At 38.7% G+C, this 22,064-nt stretch overlaps 1 pseudogene; it reads right to left on the reverse strand.

The window, feature by feature from the left end:
- Positions 1-696: 696 nt before the first annotated feature.
- On the reverse strand, positions 697-22,028 carry LOC142445682 (ubiquitin-conjugating enzyme E2 B pseudogene; annotated as a pseudogene).
- Positions 22,029-22,064: the final 36 nt, after the last annotated feature.

The raw sequence follows: 22,064 nt of genomic DNA on the forward strand, positions 1-22,064 counted from the left end.
GAATTGAGGCAGAGACCTAGCTAAGGCAGCCGCATGCTGGTCTAATCACCAAAAAGCAACAGAGAGAGGCAGGGCTTGTGAGCCATTTATATCTTTGCCTCCAATCAAACTGTAACCCTATTAATCCCACATATTTCTATTGGCCAGGTTGGCACAATAAACCTACTTATCACAGAGCCCTTGGACACAGAAATCACGAAATGCAAGCCTAATATACCTTGAACAAGAAATTGCTTTCTTTTTTATTTTTCTACTGAAGTTATGTATTTTTAAGTTTTACATCTAATATTCATATGCAAAAAAGCTCTATGTGCTCTTTTTCCAATTAAAAATTGAATGAATTAAAAAGAGGATTTAAACAATAAGGCATTCAATATTTGAAAAAAGTATAGATTTCCAAAATGTGCATATTTGATCATGAAAATTCCACACAAATGTTATACATTTGGAAAAACAAACAAGATATACTACAAATTTATGTAGCAAAATCTGCCTTGCAGAATGAGGTACATGAATAAAGACAATGCAAGTTTTTGTAGGTTCTAAATTGAGCTTTCTCCTCTTTTTTTCTTGTCTTTTCTATACAACCCTTAATACCTGTGACACTTAATGTTTATAAGGCTTTCTCCTGACAGGTATGTTACACTAAACAGTGTTGAAAAAGATGAACAGTCCAGTTGTCTATTGTATGCCACTTCAGCTTTGTTCAGAAATTGCTGAAAGTCTTTTTTTTTTTTTTTACATGTTTTCCAGATAAAGCTATGCTGCCTGGCTGTTGGCTGAATTGTTTGGATTTGGTTCATCCAGCAGAGACTGAATTGATATTAAGACAGCAGAATATACATTGTATGTTAGATTCCATTGGTCCTGATGTATATAAAAACATAAATCACCATCAGCAAACCCATTTGGATGAAGCATAATGAATAAAAACCTCAGTTTGTACTTTATTTAGATGCTCCAGAAATTTCTATTACTAGTTTAAAAGTAGTATCTTTCAAAGATGTCCGTTCTGATTCAAACACACCTGCATTCCATGATTGGATACTGTTTTCAGATGATGCACCACTAACACTCACAGGTGAGTCCCCTTGTAACTACATGAAATTCTGCATCAGCCCTTTTCTGACTTGCTCCCAGCTACCCTCTGTTCACTCAGATGAACTTGCCAAGTCAACTCTGGCTCCTAAGGCATGCTTTCATTTTAGTACCCTCCAGGAGCCTGGTAGTTTAAAACATTGAGATTCGTGAGTTACTAGTCATTATAGAATAGCCTTATTTATTGGTAAAATCATGAATCCTTTGAAACTATTATTTCAACATTAATAACACTGAATTGAAGGGAAAATAGAAAAACAATCCACCTCAAGGCAATTTTGAAATACTTAAAGAAATACATTGTTTGAATTACAGAAAAACTGGCATATCCATTCACATTTTTTGCACATATTACTATATCTGCAGGTCCACCTAGATAAGATAGGTTGGACAAACAATGTGAGAAGAAAATAAGGGGATCAATGGTTCGGAGAGACATGAGAGTGTTGGAAGCAGGGGAAGGGAGGAGAGGTTGGCCAATCCAGAGACAAGGGAACAACAAGTGGTTCAAAACCAGTGGAGGGAGGGCATGGGAGGAACTGTAGGGAGTGACCAAGCGCAAGTTAACTGAGAGGAATTACTGAAACCAGAATGAAGGCTGAACATGGCAGTGGGACAGGAGGAAAGCGTAAGGAAATAGAGGAAAGGGGTAGGAGGCAAAGGGCATACATAGAAGCCTAAATACAGACATGTACATATGTAAATATATTTATGATTATGGGGGAAATATACCTATGTGCATATATTTATAGGTCCAGTGGGAAGGTAGCAGGTTGACATTGGGCCTCCTCGTGCACACTCCCTCAATACAATAGTACCTTGCTCACCTAAACGGTCATTCCATGATACCCACCTTCCCGAAATGATTGCTGAAGACAGATATGTGCATAAGCAAACGTGGTGAAGAAAGCTGATGGTGGCTGGCTATCAAAAAGATATAGTGTCTAGGGTCTTAAAGGCTTGAAGGAAAACAAGGGGTCATCTAGCTCGGAAGCAACAAAGCCCACAGAGAAGCACACAAGCCTAAGTGAACACGAGGTGTTGAAGGGACCATGTAGTAGACATCAAAGAACAAAACCATCATTGTGTGATCACCTTTCCCACATAAGCGCTGAAGACGAATGTGAGCTTAAGTAAGTGTGGCGAAGGAGGTTGATGGTGGCCAGCTATTGAGAGATATAGCATCTGGGAACTCAAAGGCTTGAAAGTAAACAAGCGGTCATCTAGCCCAGAAACAGCAAAGCCCACATGGAAGCAGCACACCAACATGTGTGATCATGAAGGGCTCAGGGGACCAGTTTTCAAGCAACAAAGGCTGGGGGGAAAATCATATCATAGTGAATGAGGGGAGTGCATGATGAAGACCCAATGCCCATCTGTAGACAACTGGACATCCCTTCCACAGGGGTACTGAGGAAGAGATGAGTCACTCAGGGTTCAGTGTAACAATATTGAAACTCACAACCTTCCCTAGTTAAACACTTCCTCCCCCCAACTATCATGACCCCAATTCTACCTTGCAAACCTGGTTAGACGAGAGGATGCGCAGCGGTACAGTTGGGATCAGGAAACACAGAGAATCTAGGACAGATGAACCCTTCAGGACCAATGGTGAGAGTGGGGATACCGGAAGGGAAGGGAAAAGGGGGAACCCATCTCGGGGATCTACATATAACTTCCTCTCTTGGGGATGGGCAACAGGAAAGTGGGTGAAGGGAGACGCCGAGCAGTGTAAGATAGGCTAAAATAATAATTTATAATTTATTAAGGGTTCATGAGGGAGGGGAGAGCATGCTGGGAGGGGGAGGGAAAAAAGGAAAACAAGCTGATTCCAGGAACTGAAGTGGAAGGCGAATTTTGAGAATGATGAGGGCAATGAATGTAAAAGGTTGAGAATGATGAGGGCAATGAATGTATGTATGGATTGTGATAAGAGTTGTGTAAGCCCCAATAAAATGATTTTTAAAAATACATATTTACATATGTAAAAAATGAAAAACTGGCATATCAAAGGAAGCTGGTATTTTTTTACAGTTCTGACTAAATGTGCAAAGAGGATTTAAGATATTAATTGTTAGGGTTCCTCAATGAAAAGTCTCAACCAAATCATCCCAGTTTAGAACCAACAAGGAATAATCTTCAAGCAAATGCTCATATAGCCTGTGTTGTTAAAGGAGTCAGTTTTGTACATAGCAAACCTATGTACAGAAAAAGAAAACATTGTCTGGTCCTGTGACATACTTACATTCATGTTTATGCTTGAGTTAATTTTTGCAGAAATTGTGTTAATACATCTACTTAAGGGTTCTCCATTTTTAAAAAACGGACTCTCTACTATACCAACTGGAGCTTTGTTGGTGTAGTGGTTTCTTGCTGGGTTTCAATCTACATGATGGGCTGTTCAAAACAATCTCCAACAGGTAGTTACAGCCTGAGAAACCCACAGGGGATTGTTATGATGCAGCATTGACTCAGTAGCATTGAGTTGACTATATCATGTATAATGTTCTTCTCCAAAGATGAGCACTTTCTAAGAACATCCTAAAGTGACCCAACATTATATGTGAACTGACAATCAAAAAGCACCAAACATTTTGTAAACCAGAGGCAAAGATTGAAGCAGTCAAGATTTCATGAAGGAGGCTGTATTTTAGATGGGTGGAAAAGATAGGATTGGTATATACAGCAGTGGTGGGAATGACACCAGGTAGAGATAACAGCTTAAACAAAATATAGTGACAAGACAGGGTCTGGGATAGGTGGGATTCAGGAAAAGTGGTAAGAGATATGAATGGAAAGATAGATGGTTTCAGTCAAAGTCTGATTAGGAAGTTGTAAAAAGGGATTGAGGATGGACACATTGACTTTGTAGGGTTACACAAGAAATGGCTTTGTATAGGGGGGTGAGGAATGAAGAGGGATTAGAAATGAGAGGGACTAGTAGGGTCTAGTGTATTATCTTAGAGGAGACAAGGATGGTGGTCATTAAATAACAATGACACTGAGCACTGGGTGAGCTCTCGCTATGTTCCAGGTGCATCACATGCATTCTCCAATTCATTTTCCCTTGTAGGTATTTTACTTAACCTTCTTATGAAACTCAAAGACCAACAGCTGGTGTTCACACTCAGATGTGCTCTTCTGTTAAAAAACAGAACAAAGTAAAACAAGACTTGTGCATCAACTTCACATGGAATTGCAGTGTTTCCCACAGCTTCCAATGATCATAAATTAATTTAAATTTCTGAGTTTTCCAATTATGCTAAATCAGAATGCCTTTTTTACTTTCATAGGGTAAGGAATCAAACCCCAAGAAGACAGCACTGTAACCATGAACCAATGATGCTGGACAGCAGTCCTCCTTCCCTGCATCAATGTGCCATGTCCTTGCCAATTTATCATGTCCAGTCCCTCTTTGCTACTTGAGCTTTGAGAGGCCCGCGAAGCTAATTTTCAGGGCTGAACACTAATTATCACTCAGGAAAGTGTGCTTATCTAAAACTGTCTTGATTAATTAGTTCCTCTGAAACTTGCTTAGGAGTGAGGAGAATAATTTCTCTCAAGTTTGGTAATTGCCCGGTCTCTGAGTGCACAATCATTCTTAACGATGCCCATGGCATCTTGTTAAGAAAGGAGATGGGTAATAACTGTTGGCCCTTGGAGCCTCCACCTCAGACTAGCAAGAACAGTTTAAGCGAGCATTCTGCTTTAAAAGTTAACTTTTGGTAATTCAGGCTCTGAATCCAGTTTTATTGAGTCACAGAAATTTTGGATCTGAAAATCTGAAAATGATCTGAGACACTATCTGGACTGAGCTCTTTCTTCGATAGCTGAGGGAACTAATAACTAGAATGAGGGCGTGGTTTGCTCAAGGTCATAGTACCATTTAGAAGAACATCTAGAACATGGTCTTTGTATTAGTTCAGGTAGAGTAGAGAAATAAGTCCTCGGAGACACTCATATGTGTACAAGAAAGAGCTTTATATAGAAGAGTAATTGTATCTAAAGAAAATATCCCAGCCCAATCCAGATGAAGTCCATAAGTCTGATATTAGCCCATATGTCTGATACCAGTCTGTAAATTCCTCTTAAGACTTATGCAAACATGTAACGACACCAGATGCAGGAAGATCATAGGCCAGTGGTTGGAAAGTCTTGTGGATCCAGTGGCCATGGAAGTATCTAGCACTGGCATGTGACTCCAAGTGGCTCCTCCAGCTCCAGGGCTCTGGTTCCATCAGCGTACCTCCATGTGTCTTGTCAGCAGGAAGACGAAGCAGAGAGATTGTGTCTGGCCTCCAGAGAGCTATTTATCTTTATAGCACCTACAAATGAGATCATCAAGCTGAGACCTGATTGACAAGCTAGACTCCACCACATCGCAAGTTGACAGGAGATTATGCAACTGCCACAGCTTTTTGTAACTAGAGGAATTACTTCTCATACTACACTGTTATATCTGCTAATAATAAAGAAATGGAGGAAGGAAAGGGGGCAAGGAGAGATGGAAGAATGAAGAGTAGTGGGAAGGAAACATAGATGAAAGGAGAAGGGAGTGAGAACGGAAGATGAAAAGAAATAATTCTCACGTTGGAAAAGAAATATTTACCATCTAATGTTTACCTCATGACTCTTCAAAAGATCTTCTGGTTAAAAAACCCCCCAAAATTAAAAGACAATGTGTTTTTCTTGAAATTTAGAACACTTGATAGAATAGTAAAAGATTTTTTCCCTTAAAATGATCCAATATTTCCTAGAATTTTCTGATGAAGCCAATAAAGGGAAATGAATAGCTTTGGCCACTGAAGGCAATAGACATTTGTTCTTTTCCTCTATCTCACTATGTTTTATATTCAACCTTTTTTAAACAAATAATTTCCCTGAACCTTTTCTCTCATTGATAGTTTATTGATATATACATTTGAATCGATAGAGCTATAAATTAATCTGATTATATATTGCATTTCACTTTTTCTATTGGTGTATAAATATATGAAAGGTCTTCCAAAAGCTCATGGAAAAATTCTAATACCATTTAATTCCATTTTTATGAACTTTTTGAATCCCCCTCATAAATGACATAGTAATTTAGGAAATATGTGAAAAGGAAAACATTTTACTAGCTTATAGAAAGTGATCCATATTAAGAGAGAAGACTTGAAATGTTGAGTTTACTTATAATTAGATATCCGGTACAAAAATTTAAGATACAGATAAGGCAATGAAAAGGCATATAAAATTATTTTCACCTTTTTACAAACCATAACAAACAAGTTGATATGTGGGAATACTTTGATTATTTATTGTTCACTATTAAGCTTTTTAATTGAAAAATTGTACAAAGATGGTAGAGCAAAAAGTATTGCTCCTAAGGATCTACTTCACACCATGCACAGGTCCATTCTAAACAAAATGTATTCAAACAGTGGAGGTTTTCATGCAAACTCTCTTGATAATATGCTGTCTTAGTCCTGTCAGAGCGCCTTCAAAAACATACTTTTTGGACTATGGTAAAAATGCTTAGGGCTCATGCCAATTTTTTTTTTCATGTATTAAAATTTTTAAAAAACATTTTATTGGGGGCCCATTCAATTCTTATCACAATCCATACATACATCCATTGTGTCAAGAACATATATTCATTTTTTGCAATCATCATTCTCAAAACATTTGCCTTCCACTTGAGCCCTTAATATCTGCTGCTCATTTCCCCCTTGCTACCCACTCCCCACACTTCGTGAACCCTTCATCATTCATAAATTATTATTATTTTGTCATATATTACACTGTCCGATGTATCCCCTCTCTTTCTTCTCTGCTGTCCCTCCCCCAGGGAGGAGGCTATACATAGATTCTTGTAATCAGTTCCCCCTTTCTATCCCACATTCTCTCCACCCAGTAGCCATCGCCACTCTTAGCACTGGTCCTGAAGGAGTCATCTATCCTGGATTCTCTGTTTCCAGTTGCTATCTGTATCTATGTACATCCTCTGGTATAGCAGATTTGTAAGATAGAATTGGGATCATGATAGTGGGTGAGTGGGGGGAGGAAGCATTTAAGAACTATAGGAAAGTTATATGTTTCATCGCTGCTACCCTGCATCCTGACTGGTTCATCTCCTCCCCACAACCCTTCAGTAAGGGGTGTCCGGTTGGCTATCAATGGACTTTAAGTCTCCACTCTGCACTAACCCACATTTTCAATGATATGATATTTTGTTCCTTGATGCTTGATACCTGATCCCTTCTATAGCTCATGGTCACACAGGCTGGTTTATTTCTTCCATGTGGGCTTTGTTGCTTCTGAACTAGATGGCTACTTGTTTATCTTAGAGCTTTAAGACCCCAGATGCTATATCTTTTGTTAGCCGGGCACCATCAGTTTTCTTCACCACATTTGCTTATGCACACATAACGGCAACTTAAGTGAACATATTTCTAAACCATCTAAGCTTTGCTCAGATTTATGGAAATACTGCCCCAAACAGCGTAAATGTTGTTAATTTACGTGGATCAAGTGACATAAGAAGAAGAGCCAGGAGAAGGAAGACGGCCAACCTCCACAAATGAAGAAACAGTAGCTGAGGCCCAGACATCGATGGAAGAAGACAGTAGAGAGAGATACTGAAATTGAGCTCTCACACGGTTTACCAGTTTCAACTTGCAATGAACAGCTATGTCTCAAAAATAGTTTGGTTTTATGGGTGCCAGAAACATTATTCAAAGATCTGCTCGCTTAAAGAACTGATTTTTCCATGAGTCTTTTAAACAAGATCTAAGTAAATGCATATAGTTTATGGAACTAATGATAACTAGGGAGTTTTGGTTTTACCAGTATGATCCAGGGAGCGAGGTCTAATCAAAACAATGACTTTCAAGGGGATCTACTGAGCCGGTTACATTCAAAACTGAGAGGTCAGGTCAGGTTTTGGTGACTGTTTTATGGGATTCCAAAAGAGATTTGACAGACTTCTTTGAACAACACAGAATCATGATGGGAGGCACTGTAGGAAGAAGCTTTAGGAGAGTTGGAAAATCCCACGGAATAACTTTTCTGGTTCTGAAAAGGTCAGCAAAGTTGTGCCAAGGGATTTCTTCCCCTCCTCCCTCCGCTGCCCCGCTTCATCAAGACAACCCACATGTTCATCCCTTCAGGGCAGCAAGAGCTCCCATGGGGAATTTCATAGGGAAACCTCACCCCATTATCCACCCTGCAACCCTTATAACTCTGATCTTGCCCTTTTATACTCATTATTCTCAAAGCTCAAAGGACATTTAAAAAGGACATGATTTGAATCCCTTGAGGTTGTCAAAACAGCTATGTTGAAACACTGCCCCAGAGGTGTATAGACCCAGATGGAGGATATGTTCAGAAACAATAGCTTTCAGGGTAGTGAGTTTTATTAAAATATTTAGGAGAGTCTGACTATGGGAGATGCTTGACTCTTTGTGTTACATTTATCCACCACAAGATGGGAAAAACGCATAGAAGAACTATGATAAAATCCCTTCAATTTCCCACTTCATATCCAGCTAGCTCCCCTTCAAATCAGGGGGTGGGAGACGGGTGAGGTAGAATGCAGGGTTGGGAGCTGAGGAATGGTTTGAACTGTTGAGCAAAGTTGATGATCGAAAATGCAATCCCCCTCCACTTCATTAAGAATGTAATTAAACTATTAAATTGTATAATACACGAATTATATGCCAATAAAACTGTTCAGGGAAAATAAAGATTAAAAATATTCATTCCAAAAAATGATAAGCCCCCTTTAAGAGTTTTAAAATTCAAATTTGTCTTAAAAATATTATATTACAACCTCTCTGTAATTACAATATTTTATCACTAGATTCTCTGTTCTAGGATTATTGTTAGCAGTCATCTACTTGATCTCCCACTCTTAGCAACTCCATGCAAATGGAACAAAACTCTGCTCAAGTGGCTATGAATCATAGGGTTTTCCTCCACCAAACCAAATGGAACCAACCAAACCGAACTAAACTGAACCAAATCCAACAAAAACAACCCGACCAAACCCAAATCACTTTCCTGGAGTCAATAATGACTCCTGGTTACATCCTGTGGGTTTCAAAGACTATAACTGTTCACGGGAGTACAAAACCTAGGCTTTTTCCTATGAGCTCCTGGTGATTTTGAACTGCCAACCAACACAATATCAGCCTAACACTTAACCACTACACCACTAGGGTTCCCCCACTGAAGTTGATCATTGTGCCACTGAGCCACCTGAAGTGCACCCGTGGAGTGGTTTCAGTGTGCCTCACAGTAGCCCTGTAGGACAAAGTAGAGCTGTCCCTTAGGCTTCCCAAGGCTGTAATATTTATGGGAACAGAATATCACATATTTCTCTGGCAGAATGGCTGGTGGGTTTCAACTGCTTGTCTGTTTATTAGCAGCTAATTGCTTAGCCACTATCATAAGGGCTCCTCAATTTGACATCAGTGACTGCATTTTTATTTGTTTTTGATCTCTTAAACCAATGACAATCTTCATTGGGTAGAGGACACAGACACACATATTCATAAGTTTGATTTTAAATAAATATTCAAAACTATTTTAATTGGGATAGATCATGTTAATATTAAACTATTTTGAAAATTTTATTTTCCTTTAATACAGAATCTTCATGATCTATTTCCTTCTAACTTTTGATGCTCCTAAATCCAATATATGGTCACCATGGTTTGCCGAAGAGGGTAGGTAGTGATGTCTGGAATTTTATGGTCAGAAACATGTGATATTGCTTACTTTTATGCATAGCCTATTGATCAGAATACAATCACATTGCCTTAGCGTACTAGAAAACTGACAAAAAAAGGGAGAAAGAGAATCCATCTTCACACCAGCCCAGAGTTGGATTGTTTATCCCACCTATTTTATCTAGACAGACATGCAGAGACAATAATAAGCACAAAAACAAGACAGAGCAAAACAAAACAGCAAGAACAATAAAAAAAAAACCATGACATAAAAAAGGAAGCCTATAAATAGTCCCAAGTCTGTCTGCTGACCTTTAGGGGTATTTTCTTTTTGAGTCTGATGGGGTGCTACGCTCTGACCCTAAAATCTATTTTTGGTATTCCTCAGGGACTTCATTGCATTGCTCCCCTTGCTGCTCTGTTGAAAACCCTTAGTGTTTCACCCCAGTTCCCACACTGTGTCTTCAGTGTTGTCACTCATAGTGTTATGGACCAGTGAAGGATGTGTTGTTTCATGGTGCGGTCATCCCTATTGTCAGGCATAGCAGCAATATCATCCTTGGGTGTTGGTGGGCCAGGATGTGTTCCACTCCCTCTCCTTCCCTCTTCATTTGCTCCTGTATGCTCTGATCAGACCCATGCCTCTCCCTGAACCATAGCTCAGCTTTTTAGTCACATGACCCCTTGGCTTCTGCCTTGTTCTGTGGTCTGGCTAGTCTGCCTGATACTTTGCCCTACAGCCTCATGGACTCTGCCTTAGGTGTTCGGTAGCTCTACTCTGTCTTTGGGTGGCTCCTTTGCTCTGCTTCACGAGAAGCTTCTGGTACCTCTCTCGCAGCCTCCCAAACTGTACACAGGGACCTTGAATGCACTCCCTTGTTGGCTCTTCTTGGATGGATGACCCCAGGTTGTCTTCCACTGCTTTCTAGATGGCTCTCTTATACACAGAGGAACGGCAACGAAACTTGACCAGTCCATTCCATTAGTGTGTCCCACTCCCTACTGACACAGCCCCACCCAACCAGTTGGCGTGAGTGACAGAGCCACAGATCAAACTCTACTACCATCTAGTCCAGCTGAGTGCAAAGGAGAATCCTTTTGTACAATGTCACTTCACTAGACTAACACACAAGAGATTCTGGGAAATGTAGTCTTCCTGCGAGTAGATGGGCTTGGTGAGCACCCAGCCTGTTTATCTGACTCAGGAGAGCATAAGTTTTTTCAAGAAAGGAACCATTAAAAATCATTTTACTGGGGACTCATACAACTTTTATCATAATCCATCCATCCATTCATTGTGTCAAGCACATTTGTAGCCATCATCATTCTCAAAACATTTGCTTTCTACTAGAACCCTTTGTATCTGCTCCTCAATTTTCCCTTTCCTCCCCACTCCCCCCTCCCTTAAACTCTTGATGATTTATAAAGTTTTATTATTTTGTCTGACATCTCCCTTCACCCTCTTTTCTGTTGTCTGTCCCCCAGGGAGGGGTTTATATGTAGATCCATGTAGTCAGTTCCCCCTCCACCCTCCCAGTATTGCCACTCTCAGCACTGGTCCTGAGGGTTTTATCTCTCCTGGATTCTCATTTGTGGGACGCAATCATTCTTACTTGAAATTCATATGAAAACTATTCATCCTTCATTTAGGGGTGTCTTCTCTCTCTTTTCTAACAATATCTGCCATGAAATATCAATATAATCTTACTGTGGTAGTTATATAATTTCATGTCAACTTGAAGATATATAAGAGTATAGGGGTGGAGGTTAGCCTGTCAATCAGGTTTCAGCCTGATGCACTCACTTGGAAGTGTGACCTATAGATATAGCGCTCTGGAGGCCAGCCTTTCTTTACTATGTTAACCTTCCTGTTTGCTGACCACCCTGAGAGGTGCTGGAACCCTACAATATTTTCTACCGGTTGTGGATCTATACTGTTCTGTGAAATGTCTGCATTCTGCATCATAGCACGTGACTACATGAGTTTGAGGAGGTCATTATGGTCTACAAACATACTTTTGGACTTGAGATGAACTGGGCTAGTATTTTTTCTTGATATATAACTACTGCTTGATATAAAGTTGTATCATATACACACATGAGTGTTACTGGATTTGTTTCTCTCGTCACCTCAGCCTAATGCACGCTTCAAAGCTTTCCCTTGACAGTGTTTATACAATTTAAAGCTTGTTTTCCTCCTTTAATTATTTTCAGAAGAACAGAATGGAAAATGGTTTGGCCAACAATGATTTTCAGCAGCTATGTCTAGAGCAGTGGTTTTCAACCTTCCTAATGCCTTGACCCTTTAATACAGTTCTTTATGTTGTGGTGACCACCCCATCAACCATCAAATTATTTTCATTGCTACTTTGTGACTGTAATTTTGCTACTGTTATGAATCGGGCGACCTCTGTGAATGTGTCATTCGACTTCCAAAGGGGTCACGAACCACAGGTCGAGAACCGCTGACCTTGAGGATCAAGGTCCCTGAAAATATAAAGACATTTCAGGCAGTACACCTTTATAGATCATATTTCTTTTGTAAAATCTATTCTAGGGAGTGTCAACTTCACTCTACAGGCATTTATCATGAGGACTAAAAACATGAAGTCTGTGGTAAAGGTTCTGAGCCAAGTACCCTATTGAAATCCTGTCAAAGCTATGCAAACAATTAAACACATATGTATACTAATAAATTCCCATGGCACATGTCTGGGCTCCTTGGAGTCTATCTACATACTCCCTAGTGAACGAAACTTACAACTAATGGGTAGAGATCTTACAGAGTAGTGTAGACCTGCCCCCCCAAAATTTTCAAGGCCGTAAATCTTTAGAAAAGGAGACTGCCACATATTTCTCTCATGGAATGTTTGTTGGGTTTAAACTATTGATTTTACAGATCGCAGTAGAGTGCTTAATCATTATACCTCTAAAACTTACTCCTTATGATTAAAAATATTTCAAAAATCCACTAAACTGCCAGTGTCGACTACTAGTCTATAAGAGATGCTATGAGTTATGTCACTGATATTTCAAATACCAGCAGGGCCAAACCAAGGTGAACAGATTTTGGCAGTTTCCAGACTATGAAAATGACCATGAAGAAGAAATAGGTTGTCCACTTCTGTGGCATTAATTACTCAAGACTATATGCAGTGGAACATTGCCAGATGCTGAAGACCTCAGGAATAATAGGGACACACTGTCAGATGGAGCACCATAAGATGAACCCTCAGGTTGTGGTATTCTAAATATAATTGAAGACGAACAACTTTCTTAAAGTAGAGTTGACTGTAATGATGTGGATGGAATAAAGCCTGTGGAAGGGAAGCTTCCAGAACCTTTATTTGCTGATGGGGAAATAAAATGAGAACAAATAGCTGGAAATATTTATCAATAATTATAACTTCAAGTGTACATAATATGAATTTAGGAAAATTGGAAGTCATCAAAATGAAAGGGAACAGTGAGCTGAAATGGACTGGTATTGGCTATTTTAAATTAGATATCATATGGTTTACAATCTTGAATCAAAATACTCTGCATGATAGGATAATGTACAAGTCAATACAACTATTTTTCAAATTTATGCACCAAACACAAAAGCTAGTGAGGAACAAATTGAATAAACCTAAAAATGTATTCAGTCTGAAATTGATCAAACATGAAATCAAGATACATTTATAATTATTGGTGATTGGAACATGAAAGTTGGAAACCAAAAGAAAGAAACAGTAGTTGGAAAATATGACTTTGGTAATAAAAACATGGCTTTGGTGATGAAACTGGAGATCATAGGATAGAATTTTGCAAGAATAATGATTTCTACATCTCAGATACCTTTTTCCAACAACAACAGAAAATAAATATACAAATAGATTTCTCTACACGGAAATACAGAAATCAAACTGACTACACTTACGGCAAGAGATGATGGAGAAGCTCAATATCCACAACTCAATCAAGACCAGGAGATGACTGGGGAGCAGACAACTGATTTCTCATATATAAGTTCAAGTCAAAGTTAAAAAAAATGAAAACAATTTCATAAGAGCCAGATTTTGACCTTGAATGTACTCCACTTGACAACACTGAACATGAATGAAGAAATACCTGAAGAACAGTGGGGTGATGTGAAGGATATAATACAAGCAGAAACAAAAATTTCAGAATACAGATAAACAACGATCAAAGGGGATGTCAGAAGAGACTGTGAAACCTGTTCTTCCCTGAAGAGTAGATAAAGCTAAAGGAAGAAATGATGAAGAGCTGACCAGAAAAATTCAAAGTGGAGTTTGAGAAGATAAAGTGAAGTATCATAACGAAATGTGCAAAGACCTTAGAAAAGGACACAGCCTATCTTAATCTGAAAGAACTGAAGAAAAATGTAAGCCTTGATTTGCACTACAGAAGAATCTATCGGCCAAATACTGAACCAGGCAGGAAGCATCCAAGGAAGAGGTAGGAAAGCAGAGAGTCGTTATATCAGAAAGAACTAGACCACATTCCATCATTTCAAGAGGTAGCACATGATCAAGAGCCAATTGTACTGATGGGGGAATTGAAAGTTGCACTGAAGGGATTAGAGACCAGAAAAAAAGGGACAAGAATTCACAGAATACTTATTGCAATTTTTGCACATGCCAACGCAGCAAGGGAAGCACTCATTAGTCTAGCCAAGACACTTGGAAAAAAGATACCTGGCCAAACAACTGCAAGAGATCCACATTAATAAACACTCCAAAGAAAAGTGACCCCCACAAAATTCAGAAACTAATGGACAACATCCTTAATATCATGTTCAAGTAAAATTTTGCTGAGGAACATTAAACAGTGGTGGCCATAGTACATTGAGAGGAAGCTTCCAGAAGTTCAAGTTAGATCCATAAGTGATGTGGAATATAGGTTATTATTGCCAATTTGTCATGACTCTTGACTAAAATCAGATAATAATAGAAAAAATATTTACTTGTGTTTTAACACTTATGCAAAGGCATGTAGCTGTGTGGATAATAACCAACTATGGATAATACTGGAAAGAATCAGAATTCCAAAACACTTCATTGTGTTCATACTGTACATGGATCAAGAGGGAGTTGCTCAAACACTGCTTAAAATCAGGACATATGTACATCAGGATTTTATCTTTTCATCATACTTATGCATTCTGTATGCTGTACAAATAATTTGAGAATCTGTACTATATCAAGAAGAATGCCACATCAAGATTGGAATAAAGCTTATTAACAACTTGAGATATGCAGATGACGCAAACCTGCTTGCTGAAAGTGAGAATTTGAAGCAGCTGTTGATGAAGTTCAAGGATTACAGTCTTCAAAATGGATTATAAATCAACTTAAAAAATCCTAAGAAGTGGCCAATAGGTTTACATCATGATAATCAGAGAAAATATCAAAGCTGTCAAGGGTTTTGTCTGGCTTGGATCTACAATAAATGCTCATGGTAGAAGCAGCCAAATAAATAAATAAATCAAATGACATTGCACTGGATAAATCTGCTGCATAAGACATCTTTAAAGTATTGAATAACCAGCATATTTCTTTGAGTATTAAGTTATGTCCCACTAATCCATGCTATTTTCAATGGCCTCATATGAATTGAAAGTGGCTATTGAATAAGGAATAGTGATGAAGAGTCGATGTATTTGAATTGCAGTGTTGGAAAATAATATAAAAAGTACCGTGGACTGCCAAAAGAAGAAACAAGTCTACCTTGGAATAGGTATAGCCTGAATGCTCCTGAGAAATGAGAATTGTGAGACTTTGCCTTATAAGCTTTGGACATGTTATCAGTCCCTGGAAAAGAACATTGTACTTATAAATGTGAAGTGAATGGGGCAGTGAAAAAGAAGATTCTTGATGAGATGGTTTGACACAATAGCTACAATAATGGATTCCGATGTATCTATTGTGAGGCTAGCAGAGTGGACCAGGCAGTATTTAGTTCTGTTGTGCCTAGGGCTATGACTATGAATACAAACCAATTCAAGGGCACCTAATAACAATGATAATCAGAGAGTTCATTCTGATTTACAGGACAAAGTACAACTATTCCCAAGTGTTTCTGAGACTATACATCTTAAAGGAAGATATGCATCTTACTCCCCTAGAGTGACTGATAGTGTGAAATGGCAAGTAACAGTTTGTCTTTCAGTAAGGAGTCCAATGCTAAAACCAGCTCAATATCAAAATGATCCTAACCCACACATGGTGACCAGTGGAATCCAACTCAATGTGTCCCTTTATGGCAGAATAGAACAGCTACTTATGGTTTTCAAGACTTGAAATCTATGTGGGATCACGAAAGTTCATCAATGATCTGTGGAGTAGTTAATGAGTTGACTTGTAGATCCAACCAGCAGAACCACCAGAGCTCCTTACTGTATGTACTATCAAGGGACCTGAGTTAGTTTATTGTGCCAACCTGGCTGATAAACACAAGTGGAATTGATTGAAGGGCGGAGGGATAAATGGCTCAGTGAGCCTCGCCTTTCTAGTTCTCAGGTCTCTTGCTTTGTGATGGTCATACCAGGGTGCAGCTGCCTTAGCAGTTCCCTGCTTCAGCTTGCAAGGCTGACTTCCTGCAAGACATCCCCAAGGAGAAGCCACGTGGACCTATCCAAATGCAGCCCTGGGTGCTGGAACTGCTGTGTGGAGACTCCTGCCAGCACTGAGATGCTTACAAGTTCACTGACTTGGCTTTCCTTCTGCAGTCGGCATCTTTATGTCTGTTTTGTGAGATGGAGGAGGACTTTGTGGACTGGTGTTGGACATATGGGTTGTTGTTGGACTTGTAGGTTTGAGCAGCACTGGGTTGGGGTGTTTTCTTGATGCACACTTAACCTATATATAAAACTCTCTCTTATACATAATTTTTTGTGGATTTGTTTCTCCGAAGTACCCAGACTAACACAGGACCCCAAAGTAAAAATTGGTAGCAAAAGACATTCAGGTGAAAGGAGGATGGAGGCTGAAGGGCTAAAAAATATAAGACATGCAAGTCACATGACAAGGACAGTTTATCATACTGGCTCTACCATGAGCTCTTCATGGCCTTGGATGAGTCCTAACAGTTCTCACAAGTACACTTGGCAATGGCTTTCCTTGACTCGTAAGCAGCCACGGACAAGGATTCTGTAGACTTAGGGTCCCTGGGCTATGATTGGATCTCGCTATCCTTTAGACCAGGAAGACAGATAGATATTGGGGAGTGGACTGAGAAGACATTGACAATCCTTTCAAGTCAACTGCATTAGCTAAAGCCATTGAACAATTTTTATTTTGTTCTATTTTTCGGAGTAAAAGATTTCCTTGAGATAGAGAAGGAACTGATTTCACCGTTAATAAAATTTCAAGAATATTAGGCATTCAAAGTTCTCAGAACCACCATATATATAAAACGTCTAAATATCTGACCCATCTATTTTTTACCAAATTAAAAAGGTTCTCAACCTTTTTAATGCCACAGCCATTTTAATGCCGTGGCCCTTTCATACAGTTCCTCATGCTGTGGTGACTCCCTAACCATAAAATTATCTTCATTGCTACTCCATCTCTGTAATTTTGCCCCTGTTATGAATTAGCAACCCCTGTGAAAGGGTCTTACCACTCCCAAGGCACCACAACTCACAGGTCGAAAACCACTGCCCTAGCCCAAATGGCATCAGCTCCCTGGGGTTGCTGTAATAGTCACCTGGTGAAGCTGTTTTTTTCATATCTTCATCATGTTATAAAGACAGATCTAATTTTTCCCTTCAAATTTTATTTTGCTACACTGTCCATTTAATCAAAACTCTCTAATATCTTCCTATTGAATTTAAACTATTAAAAATCCTTTCATTAGCATTCTACACTTCCTGTCCTCGCTGAACTACCCACAATTAGCTAACATAAAATCATAAAGAGCTAAAATTCCCCCTAACTATATGGCGTTTCTGTCCACATGGCTTTTACATTTTCTGCCTCTCAATTTCATTTGTAAAATTAACCAGTTTCACGAGTGGCAATAACTCCATTTCTGGAAACCAATTCTGTAATATTTTCATAATAATTTTTAGTTGTAAATTCTGTTAAGTTAGTCCTTTCTGATTTAGTTTTCTTTAAATCTCAAATGCATAAATGACACTCATAAGTTAAAAGAGTTTTCCAAGCTAATTGGGCCAATTGCATTCATGACAATTCCTCTCCACATCTTTCCAGAAAGATTGATGATCATCATAATTGGTCACAAGGCACCAGAGTTGCACTCGAAGATCCCCTTTGCTTTCAGGGAACATCCCACAGGGCTGCTTAAGCTTATATGTTCTCCTAGCATTGCTACCACTGAGACGTTTCTTTTGGAATCAGTAGAAAGCATTTTGAATTCTAAGGTAATGTGGGAAAATCTGGGTTTCAGGTGAAATGCAAACAAAATGACTATTTATGATCATGGCAATAAACTTGTTTAATTCATCTGGGAGATAATGATGATTCATCTCAACATAGGCAAAAGGTTAAAAATTAATATATATAACCATATTATAAAATATGGTTATATTATAAAATTAATATATATATAACAATATTAGATATGATTTCATTAATTTAATAACTTTTCCATGTAATGAAACCACATTATAATTATACTCCATGATAAAGAAAAAGGTTTTCTTCCTTATAGTAATTGATGAAGAAAGTTAAAACATTTCCAAGTATCTTCTCTTAGCAAAGCAAGGAATTAGATGCGTAGTAGATGTGTGCTTGGGAGATAATGTTATTCTAATAAGCCCTCTGCATCTGTAGCCTACTCTTGTTTCCACTGTTGCCATTCAAGGGACCGTGGTAGTCCTTAGAGCAGGTTAATGTGTAGAAAACTTCAAGCAGGTTAATATTTTTATAACTTCAATATGCTTTAGTTTTTATTGACCTCTTCCTGGCATAGAATCTCCTTGAGAGATGAAGCACAATTAAACTTGCCTATCACTTTGGGACGATGTCTTATATTCTTTATTAATATATAATTCAATAATTATCTGATTAAATTACCAAACTAGAAATCACAAAGAACCGGTGGATTAAGCCCTGAAAAGGCACCAAGAAGTCAACAGAAGGTCAGCCCCTTTCTGTGTGTCCACCCCCAGAGGCAGCTATGTCTGATAGAGGTCTCTTGGTCAAGGAAGATGCCTGATTGATGTTTTGTGAGAAGAAAGCTTCCCAACATACTTTGAATCCAATAAGTATAGCTTTAGATCCATGAAGTAATGGGAAATTCATGTAGCTCTAAAACTATCCCTTGTATCTATGTAAATAAGAATATTATTCAATATGAGGGAGCTTTGAAAACATTAATGAAAAAATGTTATTAAACCATCATGGAAATTTTACAAAAACGTTTTGTATACCCCTGTGTATCATGTATCATATTTTGTCCATTTCCTTATTAAGGAAATTTGGAGATAAAAATGATCAATAAAAAAATCCTTTTTTGAATCACTTGTTGGGAAAAGTTAGGAGTCCAGTGCGCTGTCCATTGTGCCACAGAGCACCCAATAAAAATGATTAAAATATATATCCTTTTTTTTAAAAGAAGGGATAGTTTTTGTCAGAGGGAACTTTGAAACCCTGTGAGGCATTAAATAATGAGTACACTTGGGAATCTTGGTGATTTGAATCAAATATATATGAGATGAGACAATTATGAAATTATAGAGAATGAGACTCCCAGATATAACTCTTTCATTACATGGGATCTTATTTGAGTTCATAAAGTCTCATTGGACTAAGAAAGACAGGTGAGAAGGTCGGTGCCCTTGGGATGGTTTTATTGATATTTGCCACCAGACAACTAAGATTATAATCAGCGTTTTCTGATTCTGAGTCCTAAACTGCTTCTACACGTATGTTTCACTTAAAAATCACTTTGTCACTCATAATCTTGAAATAGGAAGAGAGCTTCAATGTCACTTTTCCAACCTTCTTTTGGTTGTTATGAACTCTATTAATGATTTTGATATTAAATGTTTCCTTAGAAAATGATAATTAGAGATTTTTACCAGTGTAATGGGCTGAACATAACCATTACTAACCACAGGTCAGCGATTTAAACCCGCCAGTCACTCTGTTGGAGGAGAAGACTGTCTGCCCCATAAAACTTTATTGTCTCAGAATCCCTAAAGAGCAGTTCTTGTCTGTTTACAGGGCTGCTCTAAGTCGAAACCAACCTGCTGATAGTGAGTTTAGTTTGGTTTTAGTTACATGACTTTATGATAAATAACAACAACTATGACTCAAGTGTGGAAAAATCATCTCTCCTCAAATTGATGAAGTTCCAAGAAAATTGAGATAGTTAGTTTACTGTGCCAACCTGGCCAATAAACACAAGTGGGATTAATTGAAGGGTGGAGAAATAAATGTCTTGGTGAACCTCGCCTTTCTTGTCTCTCTCTCTTTAATCATCGGACCAGTGTGAAGCTGCCTTGCTTGTTCTGTGCCTCAATTTACAGTGTACACTGCCTGTGGGACGCCTAGCCTGTGGACTGTGTTGCTGTAAGTTGAAGTCCCTTTAAGACCACACGATTTGAATTTACAACTCTGGAGCTGGGGACTGACGGTTGGTGACCTGGCTGACGGTCGGTGACTTGCCTTGCTATTTTCTGCCTGTGCTGGAATAGCCTAAATCTCTCCACAGAGAACTACCCGGCGACTCTCAAGACTTGAAGAACTGCCAGTGTCTCAAAACTCTCTCATGGGAGTGAGTTGCACTGAGCCATTTGTATTGCTTTATAATTTAACTGTTCATTTCTTGTCTTATATACCTATCTAGCTGTATATAATTTAACAGTTCATTTCTTGTGTTATAAATCTATCTTTATAAATATACATATATAAAATTATCAGCAATCTGATTTTTTCTCTCTACAAAACCCTGTCTAACACAAGAATATCCTTTATTTTTCAAGTTCAATTTTAAGTTCATGAGCTGGAATATATAAACCCTGGTGGTACTTTAGGGCAAGCATTGGCCTGCTATATTGAACGTAAGGTTGGTGGTTGAAATCAATCTGCTGCCCCTCTAGAGATAGATGAGGCTATCTATTCTCATAAAGACTTACAGCTCTGCAAAACCTCTAACGGAGACCTACGAGACAGCACCTACTCAAGGGCAGTTGGATTTGACCTAGCATAACGGGCAAAGTAAGTAGCTTCGGTTTTGTTTTTCTCCTCTAGCATAAGAAAGCATGAAAGCATGAATGTACGGCAAACTTTTTTATATCACCTGTCAATTCAGAATCCCGGTGATAGTGATTTAGTTCTTGGTGGAGTGTGATGGGTTATAGCACAGGTCCTTGGGTTGAAGCAAAGAAGCAGATTATGACACTTCTACCATGTGTGCAATGGTCCGACCTTCCACTTCCATCCCTGAGGATTGCTAGAGCCTATGCTCCATACATCCCCGAAACCATTAGTGTAGCCAGTTTAAAAACTCATTCATTCTCGGTAAAGTGCAATCAACATGATGAACACAATTATGTCAATTAGTGTCGTTAGTTCAGCATATGTTTGAAGATCATAAAAGTAGCCATGGCCCAAGTTCCATTTCTCTACAGTTACTCTGTAGTCTTTTTTTCAGCCCCCTTAACTTCCACATTAGGGCCCTTTTTATGCTTGGTTTTGAGGTGAAAAGATGAACAAGATATAGTTACTTCTAGTTCTGTTAAAATATTAAGATCAACCTTCTCTGTATAATTCCCTGGAAAAAGACAAAGACTCAAAGGCATGGATTATTGTCAGAGCATTCTTTCAAACTTGCTTTTATGTGTGTTTTGCATGATTGCACCAGTGGGACTGTAGGATGTATTGGGACTGCCAACCAACCTGCTGCTCCAAGGGACACAGAGGAGTCTGTCTGCTTCCTTAAATATTTGCAGCTGCAGAAACCCTGTAGAGGGTCGCTATGAGGTGGAATTGACTCAAAGACAGTGGGATTGGGTGTTTTGGTCACATGGCCATCAATCATCCCAAGTGCAACCAGAGGAAAAAGTTCTAATCACTCACGTCACACACACAAGATTAATAATATAAGATGGTGCACAGTATGTCAGGTGTATAAGGACTGAGTTCTTGAGACCATAGCATAGAACTGATTTCCCAGGTATCCAAAAAAGGAGTAAGACTCAGGTCAGTAGAAACGCATCTTACCAAGAACAATGTCCATGTAGCAGTGTTTTTTTGTTGTAGTTTTTTCCAATGT

The sequence above is a fragment of the Tenrec ecaudatus genome, chromosome 4 (assembly GCF_050624435.1).
Source record: "Tenrec ecaudatus isolate mTenEca1 chromosome 4, mTenEca1.hap1, whole genome shotgun sequence".
In the NCBI taxonomy this organism is placed as follows: domain Eukaryota; kingdom Metazoa; phylum Chordata; class Mammalia; order Afrosoricida; family Tenrecidae; genus Tenrec; species Tenrec ecaudatus.